Source organism: Sceloporus occidentalis, unplaced genomic scaffold, assembly GCF_023333645.1.
Source record: "Sceloporus occidentalis isolate IW3139 unplaced genomic scaffold, rSceOcc1.0.p SCAF_5, whole genome shotgun sequence".
NCBI classification, from domain to species: Eukaryota; Metazoa; Chordata; class Lepidosauria; order Squamata; family Phrynosomatidae; genus Sceloporus; species Sceloporus occidentalis.
In genome coordinates this window covers 182,262,970-182,281,268 of record NW_028316985.1, presented here as the reverse complement: position 1 = coordinate 182,281,268, position 18,299 = coordinate 182,262,970, and the positions used below count along the sequence as shown (strand labels likewise).

Genomic DNA, 18,299 nt, shown 5'->3' with positions numbered 1-18,299 from the left:
GTAGTGATTTTACTACATTGGCCTCAGTCATGGCAGCAGGAAGAACATTGCTATGGGTTTAGAAACTATGACAGTTGTGTAAAATAGGCTGCTCAGAGCCGACAGATTCTGTTTACCTTCCTTTGTCAACAATGCATGACTGGAAAAAGCAGAACTACTACCATGTGGCACCAAGAAGATTCTGTCTAAAATGTCCAAACTTTCAAATAAAGTGAATAAAAGTATAATTCTTGACTGGTAGTGTAATACTTTGCTTAGTTTCATAGAGGAGAACAGCTACTTAGAATATTTACGAAATCTCGGGAACATTGCTCTCTTATTTCTTCACAGATGGGAAGGAAAATTATCTCTAATTCACACTCATTCAAGTTGAATGTTTTAGATTTTAACCTCGTTGACTTAAGTGGAAAATTTTTAAAAGTCTAGTAGATTATACATACTGAATTGTAGCGCTTGTATGATTGCTGGTTGATGATTTTCAATTGCATTTTCCTCTGTGTAAAAACTGTACGTGTGACTGCTACTTTTGCAAATAAGTTCTGGCTTCTGACAACACTGCCCAGTACGTTTATGTCCTTCCTTATTAGTTGCGGCAGGTCTGTATATTTCTAACTCTGACCCACTAGTTGTCTAGGCCATTGTGCTTTGATGTGAGAGACTCACCTAAATGTCCTGCTCCACTCTTCCCCTTGAGCCTGCCTATTGCTACTCACATATTCTAGAAATATTCATTTTAAATGGAGAGATTAAGAAAGGGGACAATCGTGGTTGTATTGGTAATTTACAATAAATTATTTTAGTGTGCTTTGAATATTGTGTGAGAGAGCCTCCTAATTATAGTTGGAGTCATCACAGAGGGATGAAAAGGGGCAGTGGGGGGATGACTTTGAAATGTGGTTTTTGTATTCATTGTGACTATTTTCTTTGAAGGAAGTGTAGGCTTCGTTCCCACTTACAAATAAATCATCTTGTGATCTAAATCAATTGATCGATTCGACAGTGGAGCGTGGTTCACACTACATTTGCCCCAATTGCATTTCCTCCTGTAAAATAACCTACTTGTGGTTCATATTCATTAATGAATTGATTCAAAATGGACCTGCTCCAGCTGTTCCAAAGGACAAGTTTAAATCGATTCCGATCTGCATCTGGTTCACACTTCCGCAGAACTGATTTATCCAAAAAGACACAGAAAAAATCAGTGTCTAAAAGACGCAGGTTAAATGGGTCTAGCGCATGGCTTCCCTCTTGGAATTGCTTCAGTGATTTGGTTCAAGTGTGAACCATGGTCATTTAAACCAGTTCAAACCGATTTGCGATCTGGTTTAAAAGGAAGTGGAAATGAGGCCATAATTGGCTAGCACATTTGGTGCTGAAGAGGAATTTCTCTGAAGTAAAGGTGCTACAGAACCTATGATTTTTCGTAGCATACACCAAGGTTCACTTGTTTGAGCTATCTAGATCACATTATGATTGCATTCTTGCTATTGTACTTTTGCATGGTTGTTTGCCTTGCCATGAATAGCAGGTATGTATGCTAACACACAGTGAGGGACAGCAGTTCCGTCTTGCATTCAGTTCATGAGGTTGTGAAAGCAGGCTGCCTAGATTAACAATAATGTCTGTGATCTGTTATGTCACTTTGCATGAATATCAAAATCTTTCAAGCCTTGTGTATTGCTGCTGCCATTGCTGCAACAATTATTATTATTATTATTATTATTATTATTATTATTATTATTATTAAGCTTTATTTATATAGCGCTGTAAATTTACACAGCACTGTACATACAATCTTTTAATTAGATGGTTCCCTGCCCTCAGGCTTACAATCTAAGAAGACATGACACAAAAGGGGAAGGGACTGGAGGATGGAGCCAGATGCTTTCTGGGAAGGGCTCAGTTCCTTTGGGGAGGCCAACTGTGTTTCATGGTGTTTTTGCCACTAGGATTCAAAATGTAGTTTGATCGGATTCAAAGCAAAATGGATGAAGACTAGACAGGTATAAGGAAAGTGCCTTCTGCTGTGATGCTAAGTTGGTCCACCTTCTGTAAGAGTATGAGAAGAGTTATATTGGATCAGATGAAATGCCTATATGGTCCAACCTCTTTTCACACAGTGGAAAGGAGAAGCCAGGCATAGTCAGACACGCATTCTAGACTTCAGGAGAGCGGATTTCAGTAAACTTAGAGAAATACTGGGGGCAATCCCATGGTCAGGAATACTAAAAGAGAAGGGAGTTCAAGATGGATGGGAGTTTCTCAAAAGGGAGATACTGAAGGCACAAATTAAAACAGTTCCAGTGAGAAAGAAAATGGGGTGTGTCGCAAGAACCCAGGATGGATGACAAAGGAACTTTCAGCTCAGCTAAATTTTAAAAGGAACATGTATAAGAAATGGAAAAATGGGGAAATCACCAAAGAGGAATTCAAAGAAATAGCTAGCATGTGTAGAGATAAGGTCAGAAAAGCTAAAGCGCAGAATGAACTCAGGCTTGCTAGAGAGGTTAAGAACAACAAAAAGGGCTTTTTTGGATATGTCCGCAGCAAAAGGAAGAAGAAGGAAACGGTAGGGCCACTGCGTGGAGAAGATGGCAAAATGCTAACAGAAGACAGAGAAAAGGCAGAATTACTCAACACTTTCTTTGCCTCAGTCTTCTCAGAAAAGGCAAAGGGTGCTCAACCTGAGGATAATGGAGCAGAGGACAGAATAGGGGAATTTCAGCACAAAATAAGTAAAGAAATGGTACAGGAATACCTGTTTAACCTAAATGAATTTAAGTCACCAGGACCAGATGAACTCCATCCAAGGGTATTAAAAGAACTGGCAAATGTAATATCGGAGCCATTGGCAATAATCTTTGAAAACTCCTGGAGAACAGGAGAGATCCCAGCAGACTGGAGGAGGGCAAACGTTGTCCCCATCTTCAAAAAGGGGAAGAAAGAGGATCCCAACAATTATCGACGAGTTAGTCTGACATCAACACCAGGAAAGATTCTGGAGCAGATCATTAAACAGAGAATCTGTGAACATCTAGAAGGCAATGCCATAATCACAAAAAGTCAACATGGGTTTCAGAGAAACAAATCATGCCAGACAAATCTAATCTCTTTCTTTGATAAAATTACCAGCTTGGTAGATGAAGGGAATGCTGTGGATATAGTATATCTTGATTTCAGTAAGGCCTTTGACAGGGTTCCCCATGACATTCTTGCAAACAAGCTTGTAAAATGTGGGCTAGACAAGGCAACTGTTAAGTGGATTTGTAATTGGTTGACCGGACGAACCCAAAGGGGGCTCAACAATGGCTCCTTTTCATCCTGGAGAGAAGTGACCAGTGGGGTCCCACAGGGCTCTGTCCTGGTCCCAGTGTTATTCAACATCTTTATGACCTGGATGACAGAATTGGGAGCATACTTATCAAATTTTCAGATGACTCCAAATTAGGAGGAATAGCTAATACTCCAGAGGACAGGATCAACATTCAAAATGATCTGAATAGACTAGAAAGCTGGGCCAAAGCTAACAAAATGAAATTCAACACAGAGAAATATAAGGTACTGCACTTAGGGCGGAAAAATGAAATGCACAGATATAGGATGGGAGACACATTGCTGAATGAAAGTACATGTGGAAGGGATCTAGGAGTCCAAGTAGACGATGAGTTGAACATGAGTCAACAGTCCGATGCGGCAGCTAACAAGGCCAATGTGATTTTTGGCTGCATCAATAGAAGTATAGTGTCTAGATCAAGGGAAGTAATAGTGCCATTATATTCTGCTTTGGTCAGGCCCCACCTGGAATATTGTGTCCAGTTCTGGGCACCACAATTCAAAAAGGACATTGAGAAACTGGAGCGTGTCCAAAGGAGGGCGACTAAAATGGTGAAAGGTCTGGAAACCATGCCCTATGAGGAATGCCTTAGGGAGCTGGGGATGTTTAGCCTGGAGAAAAGAAGGTTAAGAGGTGATATGATAGCCCTATTTAAATATTTGAAGGGATGTCATATTGAGGAGGGAGCAAGCTTGTTTTCTGCTGCTCCAGAGAACAGAACCCAGAACAATGGCTGCAAGCTCCAGGAAAAGAGATTCCGCCTCAACATTAGGAAGAACTTCCTGACAGTAAGGGCTGTTCGACAGTGGAACACACTTCCTTGGAGTGTAGTGGAGTCTCCCTCCTTGGAGGTCTTCAAACGGAGGCTGGATGGCCATCTGTCGGGGATGCTTTGATTTGGATTTCCTGCATGGCAGGGGGTTGGACTGGATGGCCCTTGTGGTCTCTTCCAACTCTATGATTCTATGATGCTATGATTCACACCATTGCTATAGCTCATTGCCTGTTTGAAGCCTACCAGCAGGCTGTGACTGTAACTGCACAATGTGCACAATGAGTGGACAGTGCTGTCCTCTCCAGTAAAATTTGAGAGCAAGGTCTTTCTGCAAGGTCTGCATTTCTTCCATAAAGTGGTCTATTTTAAAGGGCTTCACAACTTGCAGGAAAATATGGGAGAGTCAGGGAGCTTATGAGGGAATTAGCAGGCTAGAAAGCTCTGTTCCATTGTACCATTTACAGAAATAAAGTTCAGATTCAGACTTGTATTACTTACTAACTACTTAATGATCTCCCTCCCTCTCTCTCTCTCTCTCCTGTTTGTGGATCTTAAACACATGTTTCAAAATACAAATGTTTCAAAATATCGGGATATTCCCACAAGCACTACTTCCTCAATATTTGCTCAAGAATGTTAGTGTGTGTGTGTGTGTGTGTGTGTGTGTGTGTGTGTGTGTATATATATATATATATATATATATAGTGATTTACCTTGATTTCATCTGTCTGTGTAATCAAATGCATATGCTATTATATCCCACAGACTCAGCATAACCCTGATGATTGAACTATTCTACACTAATGTGGTATAAGAGGCAATTAATTATTAATTAATTCAACAAATTAATCCTCTACTTCATTGAAAGATACTGTGTGGAAAGAATTGCTTTTAGGACTGCAGAGTAATTGGAAGCCTTACACATTACATGCTGAATAATTAAAGCAAGTGTAATTATAAAAGTACAGTGGTGCTTTAAAAACAGCATCAAATACAAATATAACAGATATTATTTGATATGCTGTAATACTGTATTTAATCCTGAAAAAGAGAAGACCTGCTGGTTTGGGGAATAAGAAGTCAGAACTGTAGGCAACATATTCTAATATGATATTGTTTGATGAGCACAATGCAGTCAGGATATATTAATTAAAACCATTCTTAAATGTGAACTTTCAGGATACAGGGAATTCCCCCCTTCCCCCATAAGCTCCTCAGTATTTGCTCAAGAATGTTAGTAAATGTAGTGTTTTAAGTTCCACAAACAGTAGAAAATTGAAGAGTAGCACAAAAGATAAGTTTTTTTTTATCAAGAACCTTCAAGAGCCTCTTGTATAACAAGGCATGGGCCTCTAGGTACCAACCCAACCAAATAGCTTTAGGGCGAGTCCTCAAATCACCAACTTCTCCGTGCAAATACAGTAGCTACAAATTGCTGACACAATTGTTACACTGAATGTTTGTGATAATATTTCTTCAAGAGGCTCCAAGTACCAAATACCTGGATTTTAAAACTTTATAGCCTGGAAGTAAGAGATGTGTTTGCCCTTCTTTGCAAGTGCACTATAGGCATGGATGGAAATAGTAATAATTTCCATATCAGAGTGCTGATATTTAGATAAAGCCTAGGAAAAGAAGCCGAATTAACTCTACTGGAATAAATAGTTTAAATGCACTATAAAATGATAGTTTCTGTCAATACTAGCAATTGGCAGCTGGATGGAGTGGAGGCCTGTTGCTTTCGCTCTTGGGTGCAGCAACAGTGACTGAGGAGGCTGTTTTGTTTCTCTTTTGCAGGATTTTCAGCTATGGCATGTCTTTGGATTTTGTTTGTTTGTTTTCTGTTTCTGTTTTTTATCAACTATATTGCAGCCCTTGGAATGAGATTTTCTTGAGTATGAAGAGTTCCTTACCTTCACCTCAGTTCTGTTCTGCAAAGTATTATGTGTTCCCTTGTTTATTCATTAAGGCATATATTTATGTCCTACCTGTCCCCAGAGGAATTCAGGACAACATACAGGATCCTTTCCCCACTTCATCCTAAAAGCCCTCTGAGATAGGGGTGAAAGATGCTGGCAGATTCAAAGTTATCCAATGAATTTATGTGTTTATGACTTTTTGTTTTCCACAAGAAAGCTGCTCCTTGCATTAGAATCTGCCAGCACCTCTCACCCCTATCTCAGTTGGTTGCTTGTGAGAAATAAAATAATATCTTTGTAAGTGAAGAAGAGAACTGTGTCTAAGAACAGTAATAAATGTTGGACTCTTTTCTGTGCAGAAACGTCTGGTCTTGGACTGCACAGGGTTGGAACACCTAAGATTGCTTTCATTTATGAAAGCCACACATCTCTTTGACCAAGGCTTTGACAGAAGCATAGCAGGAGGAGTGAAAATGGAGGAGGAGCATGGTCACTGGGAAACAATATTTAGGAGAAGTGAGAAGAAAGTGTGGAGGACACTGAATGAGGTGGATGTGTCGTAGGCTGGGGTGGGAAGGGGGTTGCAGGAGAGATGATGGAAAGGGAGGTAGAGGAACAACAGATAGAACAAGAGAATACATGAGGAAGGTAGTCAGAGAGCGTGCAGGGAACATCAACCCTGTATTGAATTGTACTCCAAATACCAAGACCTGGATGGGCCAGTCCCCACGTAGGTGCCAGTTAGTGTGAACGGCAAGCACTGCAAAGGCGCTTGACTACCCTGTCATTCGTGCAATCACTTTCACTGGTGTTTCCCTGCTGGGTCAATGCCGGGTCATGTGTGAAAGTCTTTCCCATGGTCGGCCGGGAAGGATGGGACAGGACAATGACATCCCGTTCCTCCTGTGATAACCACCATAGGTGCTCTCACTGCCCTGACTGCCTCTACAAATCAACTTTCTCTTCAGTAACAAATGCAAACCAAGGTTTGTGGCTATAGATGCAAATTCTCTTCCATATATCCCTGATGCTATGTGAGAGACTTGCTGCAGGTACTCATGTCACCCTGATAGTATAGCACTGCGCTCCAGATTTCTAGGACGATATGAAAATCCAAAGGCAGTGTCATAGAATAATCCGCATTACAGCTTCTTTCCTCTCCTCTCAAGACGGTGATAACCCAGAGTGGCCCTACTGTGTGGTTCCAGGCTTCTGGAGTTACCCAGAAGTATGAAAAAGTGAAGCACTGTTGTGCTTCCCAAGCAGCTGGCATAATATAACAGCCCAGCCATAAAGATGCTTTTTTATGCTTTAGGAAGAAATGGCCCAGGAGCTATTGTGTAGTATTGCAGAAGGATTCCAAGAACTGATGTGGAGTATTTAAACCTCCCTAAGAGTTGTGTGGGTGATGGAGGATGTGTGAACCTATTATATTCTCCCTTTATTTGAGAAAAACCTGGTATAGTACCATTTAAAGCTTGACTAAGTAGGACTCTCACCTACAAGGCTAGACTCACTCTTCAGTTGCCTGTATGGTTTTTCCAAGTCTCCCATGAGGGGTAGAAACTTAAAAGCTTCAAGCTTGCTATTTAATCCACTCATGTCCCTAGAGTATCTTCAAGCTGGAAAAAAACACCAGCCATGATATCATATCACTTCTAATGTTAGAACAGGTTTTCCCTGGATGTCATTTAGAATGGTATATTTTTAAAAAGTGACCCTGCTCATATCATTGACATATAATGAAACCGGTTTCTGACAATGGTGTTTTAATGTGATTTCCCAATTTTCCTTCTCCCTGCAAGAGTGTTAACTTCTGCTTCATTAGCTGCATTGTGAGTTCATGTAGCCCCTATGGAGCAATATTTTGCAAATGTCAAAAGAATGTAAGTTTTAAAAATCCCTCAAATAAAACCAGCCAGCAACTCTTTTCGCCAGTTCACATAACTGCAAACTTGTCTGAATTACTCTGTATTTCACCTCTCTGTCCCTGAAAGGAAGGCCTGGAACAAAGTGGTAAAATAAAACATAATCCTGTCTATGTCTTCAAATATACTCCTCACTGAATGTCAAAAAGGGCTTCCTTAGAATTCTAGTCCTTACAAATCATTCCTCACGAGGTGGTTTTTCTTCAAAAACATCTCATGTAAACTATAAATTGGGGCTTGACCTCATGGCTGCAGTCCAAACTGCCCTCACCGCCCAGAAATGACCATCCAGAAAGCAACAGGCACCTAATGGAGAAACAAAGAGGACCAGCATCTGCATCTGGGCTGGCAGATGCAACCAAAACGGAGCTGAAGACCATCCTGTTCAGAGAGGCGTTCCCAGGCATTGCATAATTGTCACTTGCTATTTGATGTTTTTTTGTGTCTGTTTTATTGAATCATTTCCTGTATTGCTATGTAGTTTATATGTATTATCTTACTAGATAGGCCCCTTCCCCTTCCCCATCACCACTCCCTTCTCCTTCTGTGTCGTGTCTTTTTAGATTGTAAGCCTGAGGGCAGGGAACCATCCAATTAAAAAGATTGTATGTACAGCGCTGTGTAAATTTACAGCGCTTTATAAATAAAGGTTAATAATAATAATAATAATAATAATAGTAGTATTCCAGGGCCCAGGGCCCATTGGGGCTGATGGTGTTCACCACATTATCCTTGTCCTTCTCCCTATTGAGATGGAAGAATGTGGCAGGAATGGCATGTACATGGTTATAGATACTCATGTTATTATTTTCATTTAAAATATATTTGATCTCTTTCACATTACAATGATGCTTCTGTCCAGATAAATGAGTTTAGCCTGAGGGCAATAGAAGCAGACTCCATTTCACTACTGAAGTGAACACAGTGCTGTGATGTAAGTGACTTTGAAATGCAGAACAGCATATACATGGAATATTTCTTTCTTGAATTTCTTAAATCAGGATTAGTAAACACTTGTTTGTGTATGTGCTTTCATGTCACCTGTTGATTTATGGTGATCCCATGAATTTTGTAGGATTTATTAGGCAAAGAATACTCTGAGGTGGTTTGCCATTGCTTTCTTCTGGACTGTAGCCCAAAGGATTTGTTATTCCTTGGTGGTCTCCCAACTAAGTACTAACCAGGTCTGGCCCTGCGTAGCTTCCAAGATCAGATGGGATCTGGTGGTTATTAGGTATTTAGGTCTCTAGCAAACAGCTGAAGGATTTTTGTTATTTCAGTTTTCATGTCACATGTCAGGACTTTTGAAGCTTAGAATGATGATGAAAGGTTGTGGTGCAAAACGAAATATTTTTGAAATCGTTTTGCGGTACATGTTTGAATACATGTATCTATCTAAAAGTCCAGGCTCTAGAATTGCCTAGCTGCTCCAGGGCTCTGGGACAGAATCTTTGTGAATGAGAGAGTGTATAGCTGTTGCCTTCGAGGAAGACATCTCATTGGTATGCATTGGACACTATATCTGAAGTAAAGAGTTGTTCTTTAGACACTCTGTTGAGGGCTACCCTTATTTCTTTTTTCTGGCCTTGAAAAATAAACATATAAAAACTATCATAAAGAGGCATTGGGATAGACATTTTCTCTCTGTGTGTTTGTGTGTGTGTGTTTATTGTGCTGTTTGCTACTTTTAAATCTTCTGGGGTCAAATATTTATAGACATTTTGATGTCTTACTTTATAGTGTATGAGGGCCTTTCCCTTCAGTAGTCTCATGCTCGCTCAGTAGTCTCATACTTATTTGGCTGCACTACCACTGTCTGAGGCAGATGTGCTCTTGCTGATCAGTGTATACATAATGTGTTCTTTCAGGTGTGAACTCTTTTGCAACTACCAATTCTTCTTTGCAGTCTCCGTGACTCACACAAATGAAATCACACTGTGCCTGAGTAGCATATCCTCAAAACTTTCTAGAGCTAAACAGCATTTTAGTGGAAGTTGTGTCTTCTTTATTATGTGTTGATATGCTTACTGTTCTCATTCACTCTCTTTTCTGTTTTCTGCAGCAGCAAGAAATTGCTCCTCAGAGTGTTTAGCACTTGCATTTTTGGATTTTGTTTTATTTTTCCTTCTTCTCTTTACCTTTAGACATGTATTCTTGAATTCTTTTGGTTGTTCTCCTAGGTGTGATCATTGATACTCTTCCACCAGATCTCTGTGGCATCCCCATGACAGAACTTTGTGGCTCCTCCAAGAAGTGCTTGTGTTGAGGGGAAAAGATCGCCTTATCTTCAGCATCTTGGGTACAAACGTCATGCCTTCTGTGACAAATGCCACATTGAATCTTGACTGGATTGCCACATACCTTAGAGCAGTGATGGTGAACCTTTTACAGACCGAGTGCCCAAACTGCAACCCAGACCCCACTTATTTATTGTGAAGTGCCACGTCTCTCTGGCTGTCTAGTAAGAAACTCTGGCAAACTCTGTGCTAGGGCGACAGCATGTGTACCCACAGAGAGGGCTCTGAGTGCCACCTCTGGCACGCGTGCCATAGGTTCGCCATCACTGCCTTAGAGTCAAAGGAACTGAGTCTGGCATTGAAAGGGACAAAAACAAAAGAGAGAGAAAGAGAAAGTGGGTTCCTTCCCTCTGCTGCACCTGGTGCCTCCATGTACATCTTGTTTATGGGAGAAAGGCAGGGAGGGCTGTTGGGTTGAAGAAGAGGCAAAAAAGAAGGAGCATACCCAACCACCTGCCTTCCCTGTTTCTTTCTTTCATGGCCAAGGCACATGGTCCTTGAAGGACAACTGCAGTGAGGCCATAAAGGGTGCAATTGGAGAAGAGCCCCTTCCTTCCCTTCTCTGTCAGGCTCTGCTGCTATGGCCCCTGAGGGGCTGGACTTGCTCACCCTCCCTGCCTCTTTCTTGACCCATTTGCTCACCTCTTTGCCTCATTCCCACCCTTCCTGCCTTCCATGTCCCCATCCGTTTTCTCTGCCTGCCCACTTGTCCCCTGCCTCTTTTTTGGCCCACCTGTCCACCTCCCTGCTTTATTTCCTGCCCTCCCTGCTTCTTTCTCCCTTAGCCAGGGTGGACATGGAGCCACCAAGCACAGTGGAGGCAAGGGGCATGGGAGAGCAGCTGGCAGGGTGGCCATGAGGGTTACGTGAGGAGCGGAGGCACCAGGCGCATCTTCTACCAGGCACTGCCACTATCATGGTTCCTGGGGAGCTCACTTGCACCCTATCTCTTTCCCTACTTGCCCGCATCCCCCCATCCTCTTTCCCCACCTAGCCATTTGTCCACCTGCCTTTTCCCCCACCTGCCTGCTTGCCTCTGCCTCTTTCAATGCCTCTTTTCCTGCCAGCCTGTCCCCTCTCCACTCTCTTGCTTGCCTCTTTCCGCACCCACCTTCCCACTCCCTCGCTACCTCTCTCACACAGCCAGGCCCTCATGTGTGTGGGAGAAGGAGGCAGAGAGGGTGAGTGGTGGCAGTGGCAGTGATGCCCCGTCTCTCCTCACTAGCCCCTTGCTGCCTCCAAGAAGGTCCTGCTTAGGAAAGGAGAGTGCTGCAGATATTTGTCATTTTTCCTCTTTCAGAAGGGTCTTGTGTCCCAACCCCCATGAATGTGCAGGATTGGCTGTACAATTGGCCCTCCTTATCCACGGATTTTTTATCCACAGATTTAAGCACCCACGGCTTGAAAATATTTTTAAAAGTATAAATTCCAAATGGCAAACCTTGATTTTCAATTTTATACCAGAGACTTCATTTTGCTCTGCCATTATATTTAATGGGACTTGAATATCCACAAATTTTGTTATCTGTGGGGGATCCTGGAATCAAACCCCAGCGGATAACAAGGTCCCATTGTACTTTGATTCTGTGAGCAACAGCGGAGAGTATCTCTCTACAGTCTATACCAGTGGTCCCCAAACTACCCTTTTAGAGATTTTGGACTTCAGCTCCCAGAATCCCAGACTGTTTGCCAACATGGCAGAGACTTCTGGGAGCTGAAGTCCAAAATCTCTTAAAGGGCAAAGCTTGGGGACCACTGGTCTATACCATAGACAACCAGCATCCTTTTGGGACAGGCAATCACCACATTGAAGGGACACACATCACAATGACTAAGACAGGATACTTAGCCTTGTCATTATTGGGTTTGAGAAAGGAGTTTTTCCCCATGTTGATACTGTGAAGAGTCTCCATCATGGTCTATGTTTTATAAGCAATCAATCTGATTATGCATGGTACATTCAGGACTATCACATCTCAGTTGCCCATTCCAATAAAATATTTGATATCACGTTGGATGTACTGCAACATACCCAACAATCAGTAAATTCTTTCCCCCTCATGATACTGCTATAATGTTGTTGATTTCAGCACCCAAGATGATTTTGCAAATATCTGACAAAGCATCAGTGGTTTAGTCCATTAGCCAACTAACTAATACAGTAACATTTTATTGTTCAGGTTCTCTTCCTTGCATCACATTTGGGGTCTGCTGTTATGGCTGAACCTATATGTGAACCATCTACAAGCTGAGACTGTTGACAAATGGCCTTTGGAATCTGGGAATACAATACTTGTCTTTTTTTTTAATCTTCTCCACCAAGAAGCCCCTTTAGCCTGTCCTCAGAATGAAGAAGTAGGGAAAATAATTGATTATTCTATATGGGTGATGGATGGTATGCGGATCAAGTGTTGAGGATTTACCAGGCGCTTGATTTGGAAATGAAACATTTAGAGCCACTAGCTAAGGCCCAGTTTTCAAGCCCACCTTGTGATCCTGTCTCTTCTTTCTATTGCAAGATAGACATGGAACGTGCCATCATCAATTCCAGCTGTGTCACAAAAAATGAGAACCTGTACAGGGCCCAAGAAGAGAACTCTGATATTTTAAAGCACCCATAAGCCAATTCTGTCATTGCTGAAACATTAGAAGGGAGAACTTCGCAAAAGCCACATTACAGTTATATATGACAAGGGAGGAACAAAATTAGATACAGTGGCAAGGAAAACATACTTCACTGTGGCCCTCTCACTTTGAATGGTTAATTATTAATGGATATCAATGCATATGCATATCAACAATTTCTATGGGCAAAAGTGGCAGTATTCTTAAACCATCTTCAAGAGGATGAGAAGAAAATAGCATAAGTTTCCCAGATGGAAAACACATAGGTTAGCAACCCAGTATGTAAACACAGCAAGACACACGACCAGTTGTAGTACAAAGGATATCCCAGAAGCTTTTGTTTTACACAGACATTTATGTTTACATTGAATTGGCCTCACTCCTGATGCCAGTTTCACAACTGATGGCCTTTTGATTACAAGAATATCTTCAGCACTGTCAAAGACAAGAATCTCGCCAGTAATAAAAGAAAGAAAGAAAAACTGCAGTTCTCCCCAACCAAGAAATAGTATCCATGAGCATTATTTGCAACATCTGAGCTAGTATTGTATCTTCCTTTTACAAAAAAAATCCATGTTCCTCAGATCTTCAAAGCATCTGAGGAAGTAGACTGGAGTCTTCAAAAGCTCATGCTGCCAACTTCTTTCTTTCAATTATTCTCAAAGGTGCTACAAGATCTCTCTACATACTGATTCTACAGACTAACACAGCTATATCTTTGAATTAAAAAATCCATCCAGTAAACAATTCTCTGGCTGTCCGAACCATCGCTAGTATAAGTAAGATGTCCTTGTGAAGCTCATCTTCAGAGAAGTCCTATTCTATTGAAAAATACAAGTCTTATTTGAGCAAGTGTTACACTGACTCTTTAACAAGGTTTTATCTGCAAAGTGTCAGAATTTTGTGAAAGCTTGAGGTGAAGTATGTATTTTCTTGTAACAAGTTTCATGGGGTGCAAAAATTCCTACTCATCTCTGTACTAATGAAATTTCTTTCTACCTCTAGTTGTCAGTATAATTTTCATAACTTCTATGAAACAGTTGTGTCAAGCACAACTAATTGGATTGGAATATGCCTTTTATAAGTGCTGAATTATAGTTGGACACAGACAAACTCTATACACCAATATTAGTATGAAACAGGTACTTTCCAGTGTGAAAAATATAATTCAAGTCTTGTTCTTTCTATATAGATGCAGACAATGTGAGACGTCATAAACAGTAAAGTTGGGTATACCTCCTTGTTTCTGGTCAGTAAGATTTTATTGCTTTCAGACTTTCTGGTGTGTATGAGTAAGGGTACAGTGGTTCAAAGTTAGATGTTTTGTTTCTGGTTGGTGTTCTATATTTACTTTCCAGACACTTAGAGTTCTGATAAAACTCCTTATTTTTTTGTCTCCTGACTAGACAAATGCTGAACTTGAGTGTGACATATGCCATGTATGCAAAGCTGCCATCAAGCGTCTCCACACATAGTTCTCTTCATATATCTTTGTCTGGGAAGACTGTAAGTGTGTTCAGCTGTGATATGTAGAACCCCTCTTAATTAAATTAATAAAAACATCAATTAAAATACAGTACAAAAATACACAGTAAAACCAGAATGTCTTAATGAGATAGACATTATAGACATTATAATCAGGAAACCAATAATGCATGTTGCACAGCTGTGCAAGAAAAGCAAAGATTGGAATTATTTTCAAATTCAGTGATACAATAAAGAGATTAAATATGTTATATTGTTATTTTCTCTGTTGGTTTTTCTCTTCCAGTGGTTAACAGAAGCACTCAATAATTCTGTATTTTTTTAAGTCTCTCTTTTGGGTTGCAGGCCAGGTTCTTGCCTGAAGGAATTTTTTAACAGCTCTGCTTCAGACTTGAGTTCAGTAGCAGAATTGCTGACAGTGTTATCAATGCAGCAACACTAGTGTTTCCCCATAGTGTCTGGAGGGTGAGAATTATGAGTGGCCTGGAACGTAGATCAGATGAAATGAACCCTTTGGTTTCCCAACAATGTGATTCAGGTAGTGCAGGATATACTTACGTTTCTGACAGGGAGATCTTGCTATACAGTGCTTTGTAGGAGGATATTGGTTTTCCTTCTGGGATCTGTTAGCTTGGGCATAATGAGTTGATGTTTATGACTGCAACAGTTATACTTGGAACGATTACTAAAGAAAGTCAAGGAAGAAGTGCAAAGGCAGGTTAAAGTTGAACATAAAGAAAACAAAAATAATTACCATAGATGATTTACATAACTGTAAAGTTGAAAATGAAGACATTGAAATAGTGTAAGACTTTCCATACCTTGGTTCACTCCTTAATCAGAAAGGTGACAAGATCCCAAATTGTAAAGATATACCATTCAGTACTAAAGTTAGGATGGTCTGTATCATTGTATTTCCAGTTGTAAAAGCTGGAGAGTGAAGAAAGATGATAGGAAGAAAGTCAACTCACTGGAAATGTGCTGGAGAAGAGTTCTGTGGATACCGTGTTTGCCAAAAAGACCTATACATGGGTCCTACAGCAATCAAACTTGAAGCCTCCCTAGAACCAAGATGACTAAACTGAGACTATTGTATTTGGACATATTGTGAGAAGGCATTACTCACTAGAAAAGATGATAATGCTTGGAAAGATGGAAGGCAGGAGGGAAAGAGGAAGACTACATTCCAGATGGATAGACTCAGTCAAGGAAGCTCCAGCCCTGAGTCTGCAAGCCCTGAGCAGAGCTGTTGATGATAGGGTGACTTGAAGGTCTGACATTCATAGGATCGCCATAAGTTGAAGTTGACTTGAAGGCAGCAGCAACAAGAAGAAGTTATAAGACTCCATGGCCATTGGTCTGAGGGATCCCTATCCTATTTAACATCTACCTGAAACTGTTGGGAGAGGTTGTCTGGAGTTTTGGAGCAAGGTATCACCATTATGCTGATGATACCCAGCTCTGTCACTTATTTCCACCTAATTCCAAGGAAACTGTTCCTGTCCTGAACTGTGCCTGGCAGCTGTGATAGATTGGCTGAGGGCAAACAATTTTGAAGCTTCGTCCAGACAAGCATACTCCTGAACAGTTGAAAGAAAGATCTGGAAATAGGGATTCAACCTGTGTTAGATGGGGTTACATTCCCCCTGAAAGCTCAGATTCACAGTTTGGGGGCACTTTTGGATTCAGCTGTGACCTGGAGGCCCAGATCTTGGCAGTGACAAGAAGTGCTTTTGCACAGTTAGAACTAGTGTGCCAGCTGTTCCCATTCCTAGAGAAGTCACATCTGTCCATGGTGGTACATGCCTTGGTTACATCCTATTTGGATGACTGTAATGCACTCTGTATGGGGCTGCCTTTGAATGGTGCTCAAAAACTTCAGATGGCCCAAAGAGCTGCAGCCAGGTTCTTAACTGGAGCTCACTACAGGGAGCATACAATTCCCTTGTTGCAACAGCTGCACTGGCTGTCCATCCATTTCTGGGCACAATTCAAAGTCCTGGTTTTGACCTATAAGCCCTGTATAGCTTGGTTCCAGGTTATTTGAAGGAATGTATCTCCATGTGTGAGCCCATTAGGTTTTTAAGGTCATCGGGAGACACCTTCCTTGCTTGACATGATAAGAGCAGCCAGGGTGATACATGTTAAGCAGTGGAAAAAGGAGGGGATACCCAACATAAATGAATGGAAATGGAAAATGTTCGTATATATCAAAAATGATAAGTTAATATGACTACTTAGAAACGCCGCTATGCAAAAATTTGAAAAAGAGTGGGAGGGATTAAAGAATATTTGAACATGTTATGAATGGATATTCTGGTCATCTTTAGAGGATAAATAGATATATACAGATGCAAAATCATAACTTAATTATTAAGAAAAATATAACGACGGAAAATTAATTGGGGGTAACATAATAGTCTGAGAATCAGGATAAATCAACAAATAGGATAGAGGAACAAGATTAAAGTGAAACACACACACACAAATATGTATATATAGGAGAAAAATTAAAGGGGAACAAAGCAAGTAAAATCACGCAGGATGGAGGAGAGGAAGGTATATGTGTGTTATGTGTTTTATGTTTTTAGATTTTCAAAACGAAGAATATTTTGTTATTGTCAGGGACATATGGTAAGGTATGTTAGTAAATTTATACATGTCTGCTTTTGTATTTTTTCATGGTGAGCAATTCTGTTTGTTATGTTTTATGTTTCATATGTGTTATATGTGGGTACATGTGGAATAAAAATACTTATAAAAATAAATACTTGATCTAAACAAATGTATAGTTGCAAGATCTAAAACTAGAAGGATTAGTTCTCTGCATGTACTTCCTTTACTACTTTACAGCTCCTAAACTTTATCTTCTCAATCTCCGTTTCCATTAGTGAGTCCTCCTCACTCTTTGTACTTGTAAGCCCTTATCTTATTTCCTTTATATATTCTTCTCTCCAGTGTTCTGTTCTGTTGTATTGTTTTCCCCAAGGAACAGTCTCCTCATCAAGCCAACTTCTTCTGCTTCCTCTTAAGTTTAGGACCTGAAACTGTCCTTGTCACTATCATTTAATTCTTCTCCACTGCCTACAAATCTTTCCCATCTGCTACCAATCTGAGTATGCTTTTTCTCTCTCCAGTTTTGTCTGGCCTGTATCTATAGACTTAAAGATATTTGAGGAAGGAGTGTAGCAGTTTCTCAGCAACCTCTAGCACATTTAAATAAATTATTATGTGGAAACAGTTAATCAAAAATATTTGTCTATACAACAGGAAACGAATCAGGTGCATATAGCAATGAAGAACCAAATTACTAGTGAAAAATTCCAGTTTAGCACACTTGTTCAGTAGTAGAGGGGCTGGTTTTATAATGGATTTGCTGATGTCTATTAAACTTTGATTTCCCACTACTTTCCCACTAGCTGGGAGAGGAAGAAAGTGATGGGCCACATATTTACTCTTTTACTTCTTTTGCTGTCTTCGACATACAGTTCTTTGCTCAAGGATAAGGATAAGGACTGGTAACAGGAGAGGATTAGTTTGGTCATGTATCTCATTTGAGAAGTCTTGCAAATGGGGTTCAAGATGAGATCTCTACCTACTGCCAGCTCAGTGCCATTAAATGAATCATTGCTTCTGTTCCAGCAAGTTGCAGCTGGTGGACTGGGCAGATTTTCTGACGTCACAATCGTGCTCCTGTCTAAATAAAATGGAAATTACTTCATGGAAGGCTGTTTGACAGGAAGGTACTCACAAGGTTTTTAAAGGTCTGTAACTATATGAGATGCTTGTGAATTGACATCAAAATATTCTAACAGGCCTGCGAGTTTCCTAGGCTGCTGGTCCTGACCTACACAAGTACAGTCAGTCCATCGTATCATGTCCATGGATTCTTTATCTACCGATTCGACCATCCTTAGCTTGAAAATGCTGAAAACA

General features: G+C 40.7%; 1 protein-coding gene across 3 annotated transcripts in view; it reads left to right on the top strand.

The window, feature by feature from the left end:
* The window catches only part of LOC149313245 (catenin alpha-2), a 609,699-nt gene that overhangs the window by 16,864 nt on the left and 574,536 nt on the right, over window positions 1–18,299 (top strand). The window contains exon 1 of one of the 3 annotated variants that reach the window (XM_089526339.1): window positions 14,091–14,127. The exons of the other annotated variants lie outside the window; for them this stretch is intronic. The gene's annotated coding sequence lies outside the window, so the exon portion shown is untranslated. Of the gene's footprint in view, window positions 1–14,090; window positions 14,128–18,299 lie in introns of those variants that run through there. 3 annotated transcript variants of the gene reach the window in all.